The following is a 21,721-nucleotide window of genomic DNA, read 5'->3' as shown; positions in this document are numbered from 1 at the left end:
ATAAAATAAGATTTTAAAAGATGATTTTGGTGCTGTGTTACCAAAATATCTTTGCACAACTACAAAATAGAACTGCCTTTTCTGTTTTAGTCCTATTTCTGTATATTTGTTTATTTGCATTTTTATATGTGTGACTGCTTTATAATCTCTAGAAATAAGAATACAATCTCAGGATAAATTAACTCAGAAATTATTACACACTGTCCAGAGAATTCAAAAAGGAGTCAATGGATAAAATTCACCATGAATATCTGAGATTGTATAGGTATATGATATGTATAGAGAATGTTAGTATTTTTGCCAAGATGAAATGACAAGTCTTTAGGGCTCCACTTCTCATCAACAATTTATCCATTCAGTGAACATTTTTGATGACTTGTTTTTAATGTAAATGTTTGGTTATGAAGCAAATATTCAAGTTGAAAAACTGAATTGTAATAGAGGGTATTTAAATATGGTATTGTATTAATGTGAAGAACATGTATAAATGACAAAATTTTGTATAAATACAAGATTTAATTAACCCTTTACAAGAAAGGGGGCCGAAGAGATAGCACAGCGGTAAGGCGTTTGCCTTGCATGAAGAAGGATGGTGGTTCGAATCCCGGCATCCCATAGGATCCCCTGAGCCTGCCAGGGGTAATTTCTGAGCGTAGAGTCAGGAGGAACCCCTGAGCACTGCAGGGTGTGTCCCAAAACAAACAAACAAAAAAATTACAAGAAATGTAATGTTCCAAACATGGTATAACTTTATCTAATTATACAAAATAGTTTGAGAGTTTTTAAAAATACTGTGGAAAATAGAACATAAAAGGACTATTACAGAAAGTTAGGTAAATGGAGTAAAGGTGGCAAGGATAATAGGCTACAAGGAGGGGGTAAAATTCCATACAGGTGAGTGTGGAAAGAGGAGGAGCTTGGACCACTCTTTGACTCTTCAGATGCTAACCGAAGGGCTATAAAAGCCAGTGGAAAGCAGGCTGGGAAGTAAGGCATCCTGAAGGCCTGCATCCAGACATTAGCCACAGACTCCCAAGATTGAACTGATCCGAGCAAGAGCCATCAAGATGAAGATGCCGAGGCTGTTCTCAGTCTACTTGCTAGGACTCTGTCTGCTACTGAGTCAACTCCCAAGAGAAATTCAAGGCCAGAAAATGAGCGATGTTATAACCTTGTGCGGTCATGAATTGATTGTCCACTGGATCAGAATGTGTGGCAGCTCGCTGTCCCAACGGAAAGAGATGATGAGAGGCGGCAAGGTTAGACGCGAATCTGAACCACCCACAGGTGAGAGCTCCCACCTACACAGATTCTCTATACTTCCTTCCCATTGGCTACTGTTGACCAATAAGAACTGGGGTCTACATAGTCTGGCTTCAGATCTTATTGGCAGCTCATATTCAGTTTTGTCTGCTGATGACTGAGAGTTTGGGTTTATACGTTGTTCCCCCCGCCCCCAATTAGGATTTTAGAGGGAATCTGGAATCTCAAAATATAAGAGGGGCAATGCAGTGGGAAAAAAAATAAAAAATAGAAACATACTAAGATCCATTCTCTCCTGACTTTGTTTCACCAAGTGCTCTATATTCCTTTTTGGTTCCAGGTAGGGAAACGGGATATTATCGAGTTAAGGCTGCTAAAAGACCTTATAGAACAGTAGAGTAGCACCCCTGGAGGTTCTAGATGCCTGGGATGGGTGACATCCATATTTGTGGCTGAGCAAAAAGGGAGGGGGGGAGCATCTGAACTGAGCCCACCAAGGGTCAGTAGTGGTTATCAAGGAAATGTTATCCAGTAGGACTAAGCTACAAGGGCTTGGGGCTTGTAGAACAAAGTGAACTACTGAGTGTTAACAGGACATGAAGAACCTTAAGTTAACCATTCTCCTCTCTTGGAAAACAAACAAGCAAACAAACAAACCAAGATGGCCCATGTCATCGAAAAGTTCCTCTTTCATTTAAACAAACGAGAGAACCACACTGTGAACTGGGTTTGAAAGTCCACTTGTGAGAGAAGGGATTAAAAAATTGGATAGGTCAAATCACCCACCAGAGCCTGAAGGGGCTCTTGAGTGGCATATTTGACCTCCAGACCATCACAGTAGAAAACCTGACTGGGGCTGCAAACATTTGAGAAGTTAGGGTTTTTTCCTTAGGGCAAGAATAAAGACTAAGTATAGGTTAAATCTGAAGAGATAAATAATAATTATATATTAACCATTTACAAAAGTAAGTCAGAAGCTAAAAGGAAGCAGGCACGGGACTTTCGCAAATATTCTACATTAATAGTGTAAGAGTAAGTTAATAACAAACAATTGTTTCAGCTTTCATAACACTTGCAACTTATGATAAGCCAACACTGTTTTTATAAGCTCTGTGCCTAGCTGCTGAGTAACTAACTGGCCCTCATGTGACATTATTGTGCAAAACTCAATGGACATTTACGTCCTCTTTATGGGATTTACAGCAAATTTATGAAAGTATCTTTTCTTTTTCTCCCAAAAAAAGACATCTGTTGCTGGTCAGAAATTTATTTATTGTAACCTTTTATATATTTCTCTTGTGATAGCAACAAAAGACTATAAAAGAGTCTGGAATTTGAAATAGAATACAATAGATACTATAGTTTGACTTATTATTGTTTTATTGAATAACTGGTTCTCATAAAAACATATAAAACATATATAAAAATAGAGAAGTGAAAAGTTCTCATAAATAAAAAGACTAGAAATATACAAATTAGGGGATACAATGAAAGTATGTTAATTACAAACTGAAAAGCAGAGTGAACTTTTGAGAAAAAGTACGTATAGTTTCTTAAACTTAAATACTATAGTTTGCACAATTTCACACATTGTTCTCTTAATTCTTGTTTTCAAAAATTTAATCATGAATTTAGCATCATAAATTCTAAAAAAATAAAATTAGAAAATGTTTTGATGTTTTAGTAAAAGCATGAAGCAGTTCTTGTTAAGCTTGAGCACATCTGTCTTTTTAGCTATTTGAAACTTGCTCTTAAAATAGTGGACATATAGAGACCAAGAGATATCAACTTAAGAATGGATTTTTAGGTAACCATGATGTCTAATGATACAGAAAATCAGGCCCAATATGCCGGTAGAAATGGCTTGGGATTGATGCTTTTTCTGTGATTTCTGTAAAAAGAAATTTTTGATCTGTTAGCCTATAACAAACTGTAAGAGTTTTCAATGGAAAGAAAACAGAATTCTATTACCTTACATTTTTCTTAATACTCTCTCAATAAAATGCTAAACTGGCACTAACAAATGAGAACTAATAATAATCTTTTTGTACTCCAAGTTTTTGCATTTTCCCTCAGTAAAATCTCCTATTTGTTTCAATATTCTCATATTAAATTCTCCTTCTTTAACTTAAAATTTAGTTAGAACTTAAAATTTAGTTAGAACTTTATCAAATACATGTGTATGCCTGTGTGTGTGCTGGGCAAATAATATTAATAACAATTTAGAAACAAACAAAATGTCAATTAAACAATTATATTTTATCATGCTGAGGTGCTACTTAACACGAGGCTCTTTTCTAGATAACATATACTACTTGTATTTTACAGGATTCACAACAATGGAATATTCAATTTCATTAGTAAATAGGTATTAAAACAGATACCAATTTCTTCTTGAAATTAGTGAAATTTAGTTTTTTTACCCACTTAATTTTATTGTAAAATTTTACTATTTAAAGCAAATGCTTTGTGAAAGGAACATTGTTAAATAAATGAAATAGGCAGCAATTTCCTGTTTGTTACAGAAAGCAGATGGAAATTCTGCTTTTTAAACTTTATTTTGAATCAGTAACTTTGCACTATGAGAGATCTGAAAGAGTAAAATAGTTAATATATACTTATAAGGCTAATCATAACTCAGAAGTTGCTTAGTAATGGAAATTAATTACTCAGGTAAGAAAATTTCATCTGGAATAGAGAGAAAGTATAGGGGTTTAATTACTTGCCTTGCATGCTGCTGACCCCAGTTCAAATCCTTAGCCTATATATGGTGCCCTAAATACCACTGCTTATTGGTCACTGAGCATCATCAACTGTGGCCAAAAAGGAAAGGAAAAATGGGAGGGAAGAAAGGAAGAGGAGAGAGAGGGAGTAAGTGGAGTAAAGCAGTACATTAAACCTCTGGGGCACTAACCTGCCTAACTACCCAACTCTATTTTCTAAATTGTTAGCAGAATACATGTTGATTCTGTTTAATTTCAATTCAATTAATGCAATATTTTATTTGCAAAATTAATTTTTCTTATATTCACTGACTTAAATAATTTTTTCTATCTCCCTTCTCTTTTTGCATCTTAGAAACCAAGCCAACAACCATGAAGATAGATGAGGAAATGCTAAAGAAATACGTTACTAAGTTACAGAATGGAACACTGTCTGCATTAGAAGATGACAATATTTCCTCTCAAGAATTCCAGGAAATTCTCTCCAATCAGGAAACAGAAAACAACTACAATCTTTTAGAATTAATCAGCAAAGGCTCGGTTAAACTTTCCAGAAAAAAGAGACAGACCGCATATGATCTGTTTAACAAGTGTTGTCATTATGGGGGTTGTACTAATGGAGAGCTTCTTAGTTATTGCTAAGATGACGCTGATTGTGTATTTCTCCTGAAATACTCACATGTATCCTTGATGACAAAAGTACTGATGCCTTTGCCAACCCTCCTGATTATTAGAATATAAAAAAGCATTATTAGTGTTTAATAAAATATTCCTTGCAAATCCTTGCATTGTAGTTTGATTATAATATTATACTTTATATTAAAAGGCTTTTTGTTTTTTTTCAATGGTATAATTATGCAACTGCTTTTCTAAATGTTATTTACATAAAAATAACAAAACACCATTTGAATTCCAATACAACTCAAATATTTTTTAAGTATAAATTCAGTAAAATGTTATATCCCTATGTTATTGGTAGTGAGTCTACCAATAAACTTTATGTTTGATGAATTTAAATCTGTCAAGCATTCTTTCTATTTCAGAACTAATTCCAAAATACTATTTCTGGATTTAAGTCTGAATAATTTTGATAGAAAGAAGCATAAAAATATAAAGTGATTTAATACTAAGAACAATTTTTTACTAATACTAACTTGAGTCAGATATAAAAAGAAATGACAAACCTGGACTATTCTAATATAAATATATAAAATTGGTGCTGATTTAATTGATTTTGTAAGAAATTAAATTGGTTACTGAATCATATTAATTTAGCAAAAGCCATATAAATTATTTTTAAATGATTCTCTAATTTCTACCATGTAAGACACAAAAATATATATCATGCATTTTAAGGCAAAAGATGACTAGATATTGAGAAAATGATAAACAATTTAATGTCACAAACAACAGTTGAGAAACATTATGTTTACTATTTTAGAACATAAAACTATTTCCCTAAACAAAATTACTGTGAGATGATAAAAACCTTTTAATACCAAATTAATATAGTACTTACTGTGTACTGGCTAGCAAATTCCTTTGACTTACACACATCTTTAGGCAGCATTTCTAGAAAAATACTTCAATAGTAACTTTATCAAATGTTTGTAAGCATAAATTAAGATATTAAGAAAGTCCCATATTTTAAACACCCACACATGATGAAGCATAATCAAACCTCTAATGTTTAGGTCCTTATCAAGCTCATCTTCACTATATCTGCAAAATCTCAGAGAACATCAGTTATCTTGAATAGTCAGAAAAATCTGCCATTTGAAATGGTCATTCCAACTGAGGAAAATAAGGCAGTGATGATGAAACTTAATAGTCCTTCACAACAAAGATGTATCCCTAGACATAAAAGGCATCTCCCAAATTCTGCTCTGCCTTTCCCGAAAAGCCCTGAAACTAGGGCTTCTGGTACCAGAAATTAATAAAGTTTCATTAACTAGCAGTTAGTTGATGATTTCTGAAACATTACCAAGACCACCTACAGCTAGCCATCTACTATCAGTATACAGAGTTTATACTTCATTGTTACCTACTAGTTATGCTACTTGCCCTAAAACTCTCATGAGAACAGTTGTTAGTAAGTGCAATTGAGTTCTCACATAAAAATATATTTTATGGCTAAATGACATTATTTGCAAGTATTTCTCTAAAAGAAAACATACACACAGGGATAGAAAACTCTCTTAGTCTTTTCAAGCAAGACCAAGTTTAGAATACACTTCCAATCCTACTTAACATGAGAATGAAATCAAGTTTAAAATAAGTAAGTTTAGAATTAATTCAGATCCTACTTAACATCAGAATAAAACCAACTAGCTTTTCCCACCTTCCCACTCAGATGTTCTTTGAACTTTATCTTTTTTTTATGCTTTTGCTCCACTTCATGTTCCTAAGGGATTGTCAACATCTGGGTTTTGGAATGCATTACGTAGATAAAGACAGGAACAGAAAAGTTTTAATCCGGGCATGATGCCTTCTTCATGCCTGGTTTAAAAAAGAAGAAACTTTGCCAGACACTTTGCATATGTCCCTATTATCTGTCCTTACATGAAAAAACATTGAGAAATTATTTGTAGCACTTAGAGGCTAGAATGGTAGATAAGCAAGGGAAAAGGACATGTAAAGGGATTAAGGCAGTTTACTTATACCATTGCTCAAGCTTACTGCTCTGGCATCTGCAATAACTGTTTTCAAAATATTAGTATTTGCTGTTAATAGAAACTTTACCTAGAGATGGATCTCAGATATAGTATGTATGATGGCGTGAGTTATGTGTTCCACAATTCCCAGAGAGAGTGAGATTAATCTCCATGCCCACAAGCCAGTCTCTCCACCACGTGGAACCAAGAGCCAAGATGTCAGCTGCTCCTCCAGAGATAAACAAACCCCACTCCCAAGGGGAGGGGAAAAAACCAGATGAGGAGGCAATGAGGAAATATCTTTTTAACATGCCAACCAAAAACCAATTGAGAAACATCTAATTAGAAAACAATATGAGGATCAATCCAAAGGCCTCTACGAATAGTATGAACAAATAAGTATTGGAAATTAAGTACATTTGTAGCTTTCACTCTTATGTGCATAAACAAAATTTTTCTCCAAATACGTTTTATTTTGACTCTGCTTATTTCATGGTCTGTCTCCTCCTTTTGTCTACTCTTACTATGACTGTCTTCTTTGATTTTTGTTTTTATTTTAGAAAGAATCATTAGAATTGTTGCTTTTAACTTTTCATCAGAAAGCTTAATTTCAGCTCTAGAAGAGCACAGTCAAAACTGCCTCCTGGTCTGAGGTAACTCTTGCCTGCTGAGCAACCTGAGTTACAGGAACTTTAGTCTTAGAGGCACTGACACACATTCCAGGGAAACCAATAATTAGCAGCAGACACAGTGTTTGAACCTCTGTGCTTGAGAACATCCATGTGCTATTCGGCTTTGCAGAGAAACCTGGTTCAAAATCATGTTTGCAATAAGGAACCTGACCTCCAATGTTCAGAATATCTGCACATCTACTTAGGAGTTTTCAAAGTGACCAGAGTCGAAACATCCTCAGTAGTCGGGATTGTTTATGGCTGGATAACCTGTGTAGTGAAGCCTCAGTTAAGGAACATCTCCAGATCTGAATAGCATAGGTGGGAAGAAAAATCCCTTCTAACTATTCTTAGGGATATGATCTTCTTGATATAGTTAACTATATACTTGGAGAGCTGGACCCTTGGCTTTTTTTTAAGAAGTATTGCTTAACTGCCAGTTTTCTCTGCTATAGGCTTAACTCACCTCCAGAATGAGCTAAATGGGAAGCTGGTAGAGGCCATTCAGGAGTTTTCTGGCCCTACTGAGTCCACACATTGGGGAGGGGGGCATCAGGTGCTCTCCAGGGAGGCAAAGCTGGGTCAGATCCATCTCGGACCTCAGCACCCAGAGCCAGTGCCTGATGGGGAGTGTGTGAGTGCTAGAGCTGGGATTTGGTGGTGGTGGCTTCCTTGTGTCTTCTTAACCATTTTTATAGGAACCAGCGTACAGTCCAACTTCAGCAGGGTCTAACACGGGGGCCAGATCAATCTATTCTATTGCCTGCATTCCTGCTACCTTCAGTCCCTTGGGAGCAGCACTCTGAGCAGGGGAAGCCCAGCCCAGCCCAGCCCACCCATCTCCTCCAGTGGTGGAGGACACCATCACTCACAGATGCGGCCACCATCAAAGTCTGTTTTCCTTGTCCTCATCCTCTCACTTCTGGATGGGTATTCTGGCATCTCTCTCAGACAAGTCCCATCTGCACCATCATGGTACATGAAGGGAAAAGAGTATAGTAAGAATCATACTGGAACCCATTCTTTGAAACCATATTTTCCAACATTAATAATAAAAACCAGCTGCATTGACCAAAAACAAAACTAAAATCACATCAGGATTTGATTCTAAGATGAAGAATTGGAAGTTAAATCTTCTACCAAGTTTTCTAGAGGGCACTGAGATGATGGCTGAGACTGATTTTACCCCATATACAATTGATGACCTCTTGTTACCTATTCCAATGTGCTTTGTGGAGGGAGGGCACACTGTTGGTATGCTTTAGACTTACTTAAGGCTCTTAAGTGTTCAAGGATGACTCCTGCCAATGATTAAGACCATTTGGAGCTAGGATCAAACCTGAGTCAGCTATGTGCAAGGCATGTGCCATATCCAACTTTATCTCATTGGTCTCTTACTTGTTTCAATGTTTAAGAAATAGAATTTTACAAATCAGAAGCTGGGTGGCCAGTGGTCTCGCCCCAATCCTGCTTCTCTTGGCAGTGATAAGTACCTGAGGCATAACTTTCTTTTTTTGTTTGTTTGTTTGTTTGTTTTGTTTTGTTTTGGCCACACCCATTTGATGCTCAGGGGTTACTCCTGGCTAAGCACCCCCTGGCTTGGAGGGACCATTGGGACGCCTGGGGGCCATTGGGACGCTGGGGGATCGAACCGCGGTCCTTCCTTGGCTAGCGCTTGCAAGGCAGATACCTTACCTCTAGCGCCACCTCACTGGCCCCGAGGCATAACTTTCTATGCAGCTTGCTTTCCATAGTTTGGTTCCACAGCTTACAGTTCTCTTAGGCATTGTTATCTCTTGTTGTTGGAGAATGTCCTGTCCTGGTATAAAACTCTCTCTCTAAAAAGAAAATAATGGAGAGAAAGAAAGATCAGAAAGAATATGCCACAGAGATATTCAGAGTAGAGGGTAGGGAGAGGGCAAGAGAGAGAGACTGGACACATTGGTGGTGGGAAATGCGCACTAGTGAAGGGTGCTGCACATTGTATGACTGAAACTCAATCATGAACAACTTCATAACTGCATAAACCATGTGGTTCAATTAAATAATTTATAAAAATTAAATAGACAAGCACAGTCATTATGTCTGCGTTCAGCCAGCTTCATAAAATTACTCTGTTCTCGAAAGAGATGTAGTCCAAGCCATAAAATATTATGGGTATACATGCCACACAGCTGAATGAAAGCTGGCAATCTTGGGAGGAGAGGGCGGGCCAAATCCCCGCCTGCCAAAACCACACCTGCTGAAAAGATATCACCCACAATGGGCCTGCTTCACCACTCACCTATGGTTCTCTATAAGATATCAATCTAAACAAAACTAGAGGTAGGCAGGTAATTGGGGCTGACATCACCAGGATATTTAAAAAATTTATTGATTTTTAAGAATATCTTTATGTAAGCACCATGATTACAAACATGTTTGTAGTTAGATTTCAGTTAAAAAGAAAAAGAGCAACCCCCTTTAAGAGTGCAACATTCCCACCACTGATGCCCACCATCTTCCTCCTCCCACACCACTTGCCTGTATTCCAGACAGGCATTGTACTTTTCTTCTACCTCAATACCATTGTCATGATAGTTGTCAGTGTAGTTATTTCTCTAACTGAACTCATCATTCTGTGGTAAGCTTCATACCATGGGCTGGTCCTTCAAGCCCTCATCTCTATTATCTCTGGGTATTACTGCAATAATGTCTTTTATTTTCTTAAAACCCACAGAGGAGCGAGAGTATTCTGTGTCTATCTCTCTCTCTCTGACTTTTTTCACTCAGCATAACAGTTTCCATGTACATCCATGTATAGGAAAATTTCACGACTTCATTTTTTTTTCTGATGGCTGCATAGTATTTTATCATGTATATGTACCACAGTTTCTTTAGTCACTCATCTGATTTTTTTTTTTTTGGTTTTTGGGCCTCACCCGGCGGTGCTCAGGGGTTACTCCTGGCTGTCTGCTCAGAAATAGCTCCTGGCAGGCACGGGGGACCATATGGGACACCGGGATTCGAACCAACCACCTTTGGTCCTGGATCGGCTGCTTGCAAGGCAAACGCCGCTGTGCTATCTCTCCGGGCCCTCATCTGAATTTTTTATCTTAAACATTTAATATTCTGTACAAGATGGTATTTGTGACAGGTAAGTTCAAAAGGTGACTTGTTTTATCTTCGCACAGCTGTGCTCAGGAGTCTTATTTTATTTTATTTATTGTTGGACATCTGGGTTGATAACTGTTACTTATTTACTGAGTGCTATAATGAATAGCAGTGTGCATACATCTTTTTGGGTCAATGTTTTTCTATCCTAGAGAAATTTACCCAAAGGGGGGTTTGCTGGGTCATATGGCAGCTCAATTTTGAGTTGACTGAGAACCGTCCATACTGTTTTCCATAGAAGTTGGACCAAGCAGCATTCCCACCAGCAGTGGATGAAAGTTCCTTTCTCCCCATCTCCCCATCAACATAGATTATTCTCAGTATTTTTGATATGTGCCATCCTCACTAGTGTAATATGGTATCTCATTGTTGTCTTGGTTTATATTTCCCTGATGATAAGTGATGATGAGCATTTTTCATGTGCCTGTTGGTCATCTATTGGTTTCATTTCCTCTGTTCATTTCCTCTCCCAATTGTGTAATGGGGTTTTTAGGTTTTGTGGGACAAACCTATGTGATTACTTTGCATGTCTTAGATATCAACCTTTTATCTAATGTGCTGGGTGAAAATATTTTCTCCCACTCATACCATACCTGTCTTTTAATGTTAGCCCATACTTTTTTTTTATACAGACACGTTTTAGTTTAATGTAGTTCCATTTATTCAGACTCGATTCTATAGTCCTTGCCATTGGTATTCTATCATTGAAGACCCCTTTGAGGTCTAAGTCTTAAAGTGTTCTATGTTTTTCTCAAGAAACTTTATGGATTCATGTCTAATCCCAAGGTCTTTGATCCACTTTAAATTGACTTTTATATAAGGTGTGAGATATGGATCCCTCTTTAATTTCTTACACGTAGTTATTCCATGATCCCAACGCCATTTGTTGAAGAGACTGTCTTTATTCCATTTCATGTTCTTTGTTTCTTTGTCAAAGATTTATTGACCATACACTGGGGGTGATCACTAGATACTCTATTCTGACCCATTGTTCGGAAAGTCTGCTTTGTGGGTGTGAGGAGAGAGACATTATAGAATATAGGAACACTGGTGCTGAGAAATGATACTGGTGGTGAGATTGGTGTTGAAATATTAAGACTTAATTATCAATGAACTTGTAAATCAGGGGCCAGAGCGGTGGTGCAGAGTGGTAAGGCATCTGTCTTTCTGGCACTAGCCTAGGATGGACCTGCAGTTCGATCCCCCTGTGTCCCATAAGGTCCCCCAAGCCAGGAGCGAATTCTGAGCGCATAGCCAGGAGTAACTCCTGAGTGTCACCGGATGTGGCCCCCCCCCAAAAAAAAAAAACAAAAAAAGTGTAAATCATAGTTGGTTAAATAAAAATTAGAAACAAATAAAAAGCATCAAATAAAAATAACTAAAAGAATGAAAAATAAAAATAAATAAGTAGTATAACTTCCACAAAAATATACCCTCTTTCTTACTACCCCTATCTCTACTCAACTTTAAGCTCTGTGTTCTAAATAATGTAACCACAGACAGAAATCCACGATAATACAATATTTAGTATGCATTTTGCTAAGATCTTTGGAAAATACTGACAATGGAACTTTTTTAAATCATCTTGTCCACAACCCTGATTTTATGGTCTGAAGCATATTTTGATTCTACATTCATAAGCCTAAATATTGTAGAAAATAGTCCATTTTCTAAGTGAATTTTTGATCAGATATTATAGTTTACAATAGTCTTTAGGTCATTATATGGTTGCTGTGTTACTATACCTATCCATTCTCTTTACCCAGTGGTTCAAGATGTCTCCACAACTGTCTCAAAGAAAAATACTGTTCCTTTCCCTTCTCTCCACTTAGCCTCCTCAGTTCCCAGTTTTAATGATATTATTGTCAGAATATTTTTGAACTGAGGATCATACAAACCCTTTCTTTGTATCTTTATGTTCCTCATTTGAGCAAAATTATGCAATATTTATCCTTTGCTTTTTGACCCACTTAACAAGACATTCCAGTTCCATTTAAGTTGTAGTAGATTATAAAAGTTCATCTTATCTCATAGCTGAATAGTACTCCATTTTGTGTGCATATATACATAACTATCTATATAATACACACTTATATATACATATATGTATACCACTTTCTTTTTTGCTGACATGTTATTGGATACCTGAATTGTTTCCAGATCTTGACTTTAGGCAAACAATAAGCACAGGTATGAATATTTACTTTCAGGTTAATGTTTTTGTGTTCTTGGGATAGATGCTCAGGAGTGGAATGACCGGGTCACATGGAGCATCTATTTATGTTTTGCAAAGTCTCCAAACCATGTTCCAAAGAGGCAGACCCATGCAAAAAGTCCGTGAACAGTGAACTGAAGGTTTCTTTTTCACAACAGGCACTTATTGTTTTCAGTATTTTTCATTTACACCATTCTAACTGGTGAGGTAATATCTCATTGTTGTTGTTTTTAAATATTATTTAATGCACTATGGTTTACAATATTGTTAATGTCAGAATTTTGTACATAACAGAATTTGGCACCACACCCTTTCCCAGAGTAGCCACTTCTCTTCGTCTTTGTTTCAGTATTGCTTCCCCAACCTATTCCTTCCTTCCCCTCATCTGTAGTAAGCTCCCTACAAAAAAAGATCAGTCAGTATTTTCTGTTACCTTTGGGCATTTTTTATACCTCCCACTTTGTTTCTTTATATTTTACAAGAAGATCAGTCTGTATTTGTCCCTCTCATTCTAACAATTCCACTCGACATGATATTCATTAGATCTATCCACACAGCAACAAATTGCATAATTTCAACATTAATAATGGCTGAATAGTATTCCATTGTGTACTATTATCTATCCTTACCTAGTCCTCTGTTCTTAGACTCTTAGGTTGTTTCAGATTTTGGCTATTGTAAACAATGCCAAGGTATTGGCATAAGGGTGCATGTGTCTTTTCAGAACAGAGTTTTGAACTCTTGAGGTAGATGCCAGTATTGGAATTACTAGATCATATAGAAAACTCAATTCTTATTTTGTTGAAGAAGTGCCATTTTGTTTTCCAAAAAGGTTAAGACGGGTGACATTTCCACCAGCAGTAAATGAGGCACTCCTTTTCCCCACATCCATGCCAAAACTGGTTATTTTTGAGATTTGTGATGAGTATCATTATCATACATTTGTGATATCTCATTGCTGCTTTGAATTGCATTTTTCTGATGATAAGTGACACAGAGCATTTTTTCCACACATCCTTTGGCCATATTTATATGTCTTCTTTGTAGAATTTTCTGTTTGTCATTTTCCACAATTGTTAATGTTTTTTCTTATGTTGTACTGGTGCTTTATATATCTTAGATATTAGCCCTTTATCTGATTAGTGGTGAGCACTCCCAGTTTATGAGTATCTTTTTACTCTGATCAGTGTTTCTTTTGCAGTGTATACATTTCTTAGTTTTATGGAATATCATTTGTGTATCTTTGTTTCCTTTTCCTGGCAAATCATTGTTACTTTTATTTGTATTTACTGATAATTAGTAATCATGAACTTTGTTTATTTGCCATCTCTATGTGGAAGAGCTCTGGATTTAGTTCAGGTTCGGTAATCAGAGCTCACTGTTGGTGGTGCTTGGGGAATCATAAGCAGTGTCAAGCACTCAAACTTGGCTACTTATGTGCAAGTGCCCTCCGTACCATGCTACAGCTCCTGCACCACCGATGAACATTTTTATATGACTTTCTATCATCTTTATATCTTCTTTGAGCAATGTCTATTCAACTCTTCTTTCCATATTTAAAAATGCTTTTTAGTTTTTAGTTTTTGAGAGTTCCTTATGTATCTTGAGTGAATGGGTCAGTTTATGGTATCAAGGTATTAGTTTCATAGAAACTGTTTGAGATAACATTTCTTCCACTTCATCGAATAGTTTAAGAAGGATGAGTAGTAGGTTCTTTCTGAACACATCATAGGCCAGACTTCTTTTCCTGGGGAAAATTTTTTTAACTGTTTTGACTACCTTGGTAGCAATAGACCTATTCAAATTTATTTTTACTTCCTTCCGAATTTTTACTTCCTCCAAAATTTTTATTTCCTTCAGCATCACGAGGCTGTACAGCTCTAGAAATTTATCTATTTCTTCTAGAGTCTCAAATTTGGTAGTATAAGATATTCATAGTAATGTAGTAAGCCAACTCAGATTTTGTTGTTTTGAATCATGATTTCCATTTCCTGTATAATTGATTTCTGCCTGGACAGATTTTTTTTGTTTATGAGCCACATGCAGCTATGTTTAAGACTTACTCCTGCCCATGTATTCGGGTATCACACCTGGGAGCTTGAAGGACCACCTGTGGTGTAGAGGATTGAACTTGTTTTGGCTGTGTGCAAGACAAGTGCCTTACCCACTGCAGTGTCTCTCAGGCCCTCTGCTTCAATGATGATTATCTACTTCTTCCTTACATTGATCTGTCTTTATTCTTTTTCTAGTTGTTTAATGTAAAGGTAGGTTGTCTATTTGAACCTGTTCTTATTTTCTTATGAATACTTGAGCTGTAATGAATTCCCTCTAAGCATATCTTTTACTGTCTTAAAATTCTGATAGCACCAGAGAGATAGCATGGAGGTAAGGCATTTGCCTTTCATGCAGAAGGTCATCGGTTCAAATCCCGGTGTCCCATATGGTCTCCCGAGCCTTCCAGGAGAGATTTCTGAGCATAGAGCCAGGAGTAACCCCTGAGCACTGCTGGGTATGACCCAAAAAACAAAACAAAACAATTCTGATAGCATGAGTCTTCATTTTCATTTGTGCCAGATTTTTTTTTAATTTTTACTTTCTCCTCGAACCAACACAAAATAATGTTATTGAGTCCAAGTGATTGAGTCTTTTTCTAGCTTTCTGCTTATTTTTTATTTCTAACTTCAAAACATTATGATCTGATAAGATACTTGATAGGATTTCTATTTTCTAAATTTTATGGATACTGTGTTATATAATGGGGTCTATCCCAAAATATGATAGAAGAGTAATAGATAAGAATGTCTACATACCTGTTTTTGAATGAAGAGCTCTATAAATGTTTAGTAAGCCTACCCACTCTATTCTTCCTTAAAGGTTTCTGTTTCCTGACTGAATCTATATTTGTTTGGGATATCCAATGATAAGAATGTGGTATTAAAATATCTGAATACTTTTGTTTTGCTATTTTAATTCATGCCTATTTTCATTAACCTAATAATTTCCAGTTTCATCTTTTAGTATTGCTACAACTTGGATGGAACTGGAAATTAGAGGAAGAAAGAACAATACTTTATGATCTTGCTCATCTGTCAATATAGAGTAACAAAATGGACTAAATAATGACAGATGACAATAAACCCTTGTTAGGTGGTTACAAAACTGAGAAAACAAAGCACTGAGATGTGAGTGGGATTTTGAGGTTGAGAAAACATGGCATAAGAACAGTGATGGAGGGCTATGGGCACTTCAGTGCTGGTAAAGATTCAATAATTTTATACATCAAAACAACTTATAGGGGCTGGCGAGGTGGCACTAGAGGTAAGGTGTCTGCCTTGCAAGCGCTAGCCAAGGAAGGACCATGGTTTGATCCCCCAGAGTCCCATATGGTCCCCCCAAGCCAGGGGCAATTTCTGAGCGCTTAGACTGGAGTAACCCCTGAGCATCAAACAGGTGAGGCTCAAAAAACCAAAAACCAAAAACAAACAAACAAAATACCCCAACAACTTATACATCAAAACTTAACAGGGAAGGTGCTATCTTACATGCTTTCAACCCAGGTTGAAAATCCAGCACCCAGATGGTTCCCCTGTATCTCATTAGGCAGGAGTAATTCCTGAGTATAGAGCCCAGAGTAAGCCAGTAGAACTTATCAGAGATGTAGCACATGCACAAGAAATAGTCAAAAATTAACATTAATATATACATGTTATCTCATTACAGTAATAACAATAGTTTTAAAACAATTAATAACAAAAAATCATGGATATACCAGTCTTGCAGCTTATCATACTGGGGCCCCTCAGGGAAGAAGGGAGGGCAAGTCCCCTGCTCAGCTGAAGCACACAGACCCAATTTATAACTGCTGCCATGTCAATGTCCCAGCTTCACTGCTTTTTCACTAATATCCTCAGAGATGCTAAATGTCCAAAATTCTAGGTATGCAGGTTTTGTAGCTGACATCTTCAGGGATGGTTTGGAGTCAGGGCAGGCCTTCTTCATGCCACCGCCACCACCACCAACAAAAGTTACCACAATCACTCTGCTTTGTACCACTGTGCTTCCAGAAGTACAGACACCCATGCCCACAAACCATCACTGTTACCATATGTTCATCAGCCCAGCTCCATAGATCCTCAAAGTCCCAGACCTCAGTGCTGCTTATTAAGTATCATGCCCAGTGAGCTTAATCAGAGGGAGAGAGACTGACACAAAATCTCTCTCATATGTGGGAAATAAAGAAACCTAATGAAATAATAAACTTCCATCATGGAAACTATTATGCTGAGTGAAATAATTCAGAGGGAAAGAGATAGATGCAGAATAGTCTCACTCATCTATGGGTTTTAAGAAAAATGAAAGACATTTTTGTAATAATACCCAGAGACAATAGATATGAGGGCTGGAAGGACATACTCACTATATGAAACTCCCCACAAAGAGTGGGGTGTGCAGTTAGAAAAATAACTACACTAACAACTGTCATGACAATGTTAATGAGTGAGAGAAGTAGAATGCCTGTCTTGATACAGGTGGGGGGGGGGAAGTAGGAGAGAGATGGGGGTAGTGGTGGTGAGAATATTGCACTGGTGAAAGGGGTGTGTTCTTTTTATGACTCAAACCCAACTACAATCATGTTTGTAATCATGTTTCTTAAATAAAGATATTATTAAAATATAAATAAATAAATAAATAAATAAATGTCCAGAGGTAATAGAAACAAAGAGCATGAGAACTAGGAAAAATGCCACTGTGGGTATAAGGAGGATAGGACAGGGCAACAGCTATGGTGGAGGAGGGAAGTGTTAAACTGGGAGGAGGAGATGGAATTAAAAGGTGGAAAAGTGTTATTCCCAAAAGTTTACCAGCAACAATACTGTAAACCAGAGTACAAAAATTTATTTTAAAAACCACTTCTAGTATAGGCAGACTAGTGGAGAAAGGTGACTGTGGGGAGGGGGCAATTGGTGAAGGAAAATGGATACTGGTGAAGGGATTCATGTTGAAACATTATGTTCCTAAAATTCAATCATGAATAACTTTATAATTTCACCATGAATAAATAAAATTTAAAAATATGTAAAGTAAGTGTTTTTATTCTTCATTTAGAAAATGCAACCTACTAGGTTACTACAGATCCTAGTCAGGTACTCACAAAAGGGGAAAATAATTAGAATAAAAAGTCAAGCCCCTGCTTTCAGCAAACATTATTAATAATTATACATTATATTGATACCCAGATGCTGATGCAAAAAAATTTCGATCTCATAATTTTCAAGAGTTCAGTCATTTCTGGAAGCTCTGCAATATTTATTAGCCTCTGTCCGGTGATAAACCTGTACCTCTGAGTTTAGTCATTTCCCGTAAATTCTTTTGAAAAAGTATTTTAAAAGTTTCTGGGGCCGGGCGGTGGCGCTAAAGGTAAGGTGCCTGCCTTGCCTGCGCTAGCCTCGGACGGACCGCGGTTCGATTCCCCCGGTGTCCCATATGGTCCCCCAAGCCAGGAGCGACTTCTGAGCGCATAGCCAGGAGTAACCCCTGAGCATTACCGGGTTTGGCCCAAAAACCAAAAAAAAAAAAAAAAAAAAGTTTCTATAATTGTCTTTCTAAAAGAACTAGAAAGTTGATGAGCCAGAGTGAAAGTATAGTGGGCAAAGCATTTGCTTTATCAGTGGCTGACCTGGGATCAATCCCTGGCACCTTATATGGTCCCCTAAACTCTCTCAGGATCTGTGAATGCAGAACCTGGAGTAAACACTGAGTACCTGGGGTGTGGACAAAAAAAAAAAGAATTTAAAAATTGACAAAGATTTTATTATGATGAATGTAGAAAATGCTTGCCTATTTTGTGTCATGCCAAATGTTAGAATATAATGGCAAGAATTGACCCCAGTTATACTGAATATTTTAGAATTCTGTACAATTGCAGAATATTTGTGTACATTTAAATAAGATTAAACATTTCTCCTTATATGAACACCTTTCCATGAAGTTTCAGTACCAAACGGGCCCATTAATAGAATTATTTTACAGGAGGAGAGTATAATATTCATTATTATAAGGCACTTTGAGGATTCTTTTTTTTTTTTTTTGGTTTTTGGGCCACACCCAGTAATGCTCAGGGGTTACTCCTGGCTATGTGCTCAGAAGTGCTCCTGGCTTGGGGGACCATATGGGACACCGGGGGATCGAACTGCGGTCCGTCCAAGGCTAGTGCAGGCAAGGCAGGCACCTTACCTTTAGCACCACTTTGAGGATTCTTTAAAAACTTCTTATATTTCTTTTATTGTTAGGTATTCTGCAGTGCCAAGAATCAAACTTAGAACTGCTCCACTGAGCCAAAGGCTTGACACTTTCTATAAATAAAGGCTTCATTCTTAATGTACATTTTTTGCTTATTTAAAGTTACTATATTGTTTTAAGTTAGTTATTTTTAAAGTTTAAATACACAGATTACTATGAAGCAATATACAATTAGTCAATCTCTCTGACAAAGATTTGAAATGCTTCTCTTTGTGTATGATTGCTTTCTGCCCTTTAGAAATATAGAATACAATCTTCGATTAAAATTTAGTAAGTAACTGGTTATAATTAAACTCTCAGAAGACTGGATGAAAATGATAAATTCCGGACATTAAAGTTCAAATATAACAATCATGCATGGTTGAAGGAAAAGAACAGAAAACTCTGTTTATATAAAGGGAATGTGCTGATTGGTGCCTGCTACAATGACCAATAAATTCTGTTCTGTTTGCTCCTCTTACAGGACCATGCTCTAGATTTGTTCTACACATAAAGAGCTACTCCTGCTTTCCATGCTATCTTCCACGAGGAAGGACAAACTAGAGAAAGCAGAATATTCTTTACATTATTTATTCTAGTATTCCTAGTGAAGCGTAGGTAATCTGAGTACCTTTTACAGCAAGTAAATGAATTACTGGAAAAAAGCTTATTTGCACAGGAATTTCATAGTCAATTATGACAACAAATAATGATATTATTAATAATCATACTACCAAATCAATATGTGGTATTTTAATGTGGGAATATTGGACATTAAAAATTATCTCTCACCAAATACAAAAAAGTTATGCAGTTAAATTTTAAAACATAATTTATTCTACATGTCATCAAATTGCTACATGTTATTTCTTTTCTGTTTTGCTTGTATGTTTTTGTATTTACATGTTTTTGTATGCGTGTATGACAGAGTTCTTATTTTCTAGCTAAGTAGAATACAATGTCAGGATAAATGTGTACAAGTAATTGGTTTCCAACAAACGCTTTTCCAGAGAACTTAAAACTACTTAGTGGATAAAGTATATTGTAAACATCAGATAGTGAACAGATTTACATAAGTGCAGTGAAAATTTTAGTGTTTTCTATTTTCTTTTTTAACTATTTTTTTTTTTTTGGTTTTGGGGTCACATCTGGTGAGGCTCAGGGGTTACTCCTGGCAATGTGCTCAGAAATTGCTCCTGGCTCGGGGGACCATATGGAACTCCGGGGATCAAACCTAGGTCAGTCCATTATGCTATCGCTCCGGCCCCCTTTATTTTCTTTTTTTGAGGGATTACCACTGGAGAAGCTCAGGGCTTACTCGTGGCTTTGTGTGAAGGAATCACTCCTGACACACTCGGAGAATCATGTGGGTTACCAGGAATAAAACCTGGGTTGGCACATGTTAGACAAAATGCCCTGCCTGTCCCCACCCACAAATTTAATGCTACTTTACCAGTCTTAAGATGAGAAGATTTCAATTCTTCTATTGTCAAAATATTACCCATGTAGCCAATGTATATTTCAGAGTTTAAAGTAATTCATAGATATTATCTTAGACTTGGTTATGCAGCACATATTTGTGCCGGAAAGCAGAGTTTTACAACTTAGCTTTACAGTAAATGACTTCAAATACTGTCAGATGTTGTAAAATGATTTGAGGGTAAGACTAAGGAAAAAAACAAAGTTGTAGAAGTAGCAGGACAAAACACTAGACTGCAAAGGATATACAGTTGTGATAGGGGTAAAAGAGGTAGGTGCAGAAAGAGGCGGAGCTTGAGCCACTGTCTGACATTCCAGATGTTAACCCTTTGGATCTCTGCAATATCTGTCGTGATCTCCCCCTTTTCATTTCTAATATGGGTTATCAGATTTCTCTCTCTCTCTTTCTTTGTGAGTTTTGCCAATGGTCTATCAATCTTGTTTATTTTTTCAAAGAACCAACTTCTGCTTTCGTTGATCTTTCGGATTGTATTTTTTGGTTTTCCACTTCATTGAGTTCTGCTTTCAGCTTTGTTATTTCCTTCTGTCTCCCTATTTTTGGTTCCTTTTGTTGGTCATTTTCTAATTTTTTTTAGCTGTGTCATTAAGTTATTCAGGTATGCCCCTTCTTCCTTCCTGATGTGTGCTTGTAGAACTATAAATTTTCATCTCAGGACCGCTTTTGCTGTGTCCCATAGATTCTGGCAGTTTGTGTCTTCATTATCATTTGTTTCCAGGAAAGTTTTGATTTCCTTTTTGATTTCATCTAGGACCCACTGGTTTTCAGTAGCAGGGTGTTTAATTTCCAATTGTTAAAGTTTTTCTTCTGTGTGGCTTTGTAGTTCACATCTAATTTCAAAGCCTTGTGGTCAGCAAAGGTAGCCTGCAAGATTTCTTTTTTTTTTTTTTTTGTCCCCCAATTCACAATACATACCCGGCAAGGGTCCTGTGTTGAGGTGTATATGGGGTGCCTTTACTGTACCTCCTCTTTCTATACAGCCAGTGTAAAGAACACAGCCTGTGGTAAGAATTGGGAGGCCGCAAGATTTCTATCCTCTTGATTTTATGGATGTTTTATGTGTCAGCATGTAGTCTATTCTGGAGAATGACCCATGTATATTGGAAAAGAATGTGTATCCAGGTTTTTTGATATGGAGTGTCCTGTATATATCTACTAGTCCTCTTTCTTCCATAACTCTTTTCAGGGCTAGTATTTTTTTGTTGGGTTTCAATCTGGTTGACCTATCAATTGTTGATAGGGCTGTGCTGGTCTCCCACAATGAT

General features: G+C 36.8%; 1 non-coding gene across 1 annotated transcript; it reads right to left on the bottom strand.

Annotated features, from left to right (window-relative positions):
- Positions 1-21,344: 21,344 nt before the first annotated feature.
- Positions 21,345-21,477, bottom strand: LOC126032146 (small nucleolar RNA SNORA51). Its single transcript, XR_007503822.1, has one exon. It is a non-coding gene; the product is annotated as a small nucleolar RNA SNORA51 (small nucleolar RNA).
- Between the last annotated feature and the right edge of the window lie 244 nt (positions 21,478-21,721).

This window comes from Suncus etruscus, chromosome 1, assembly GCF_024139225.1.
Source record: "Suncus etruscus isolate mSunEtr1 chromosome 1, mSunEtr1.pri.cur, whole genome shotgun sequence".
Taxonomy (NCBI): Eukaryota; Metazoa; Chordata; class Mammalia; order Eulipotyphla; family Soricidae; genus Suncus; species Suncus etruscus.
Note: the sequence above shows the minus strand (reverse complement) of the source record. Positions and strands in the feature narration are given on the sequence as shown.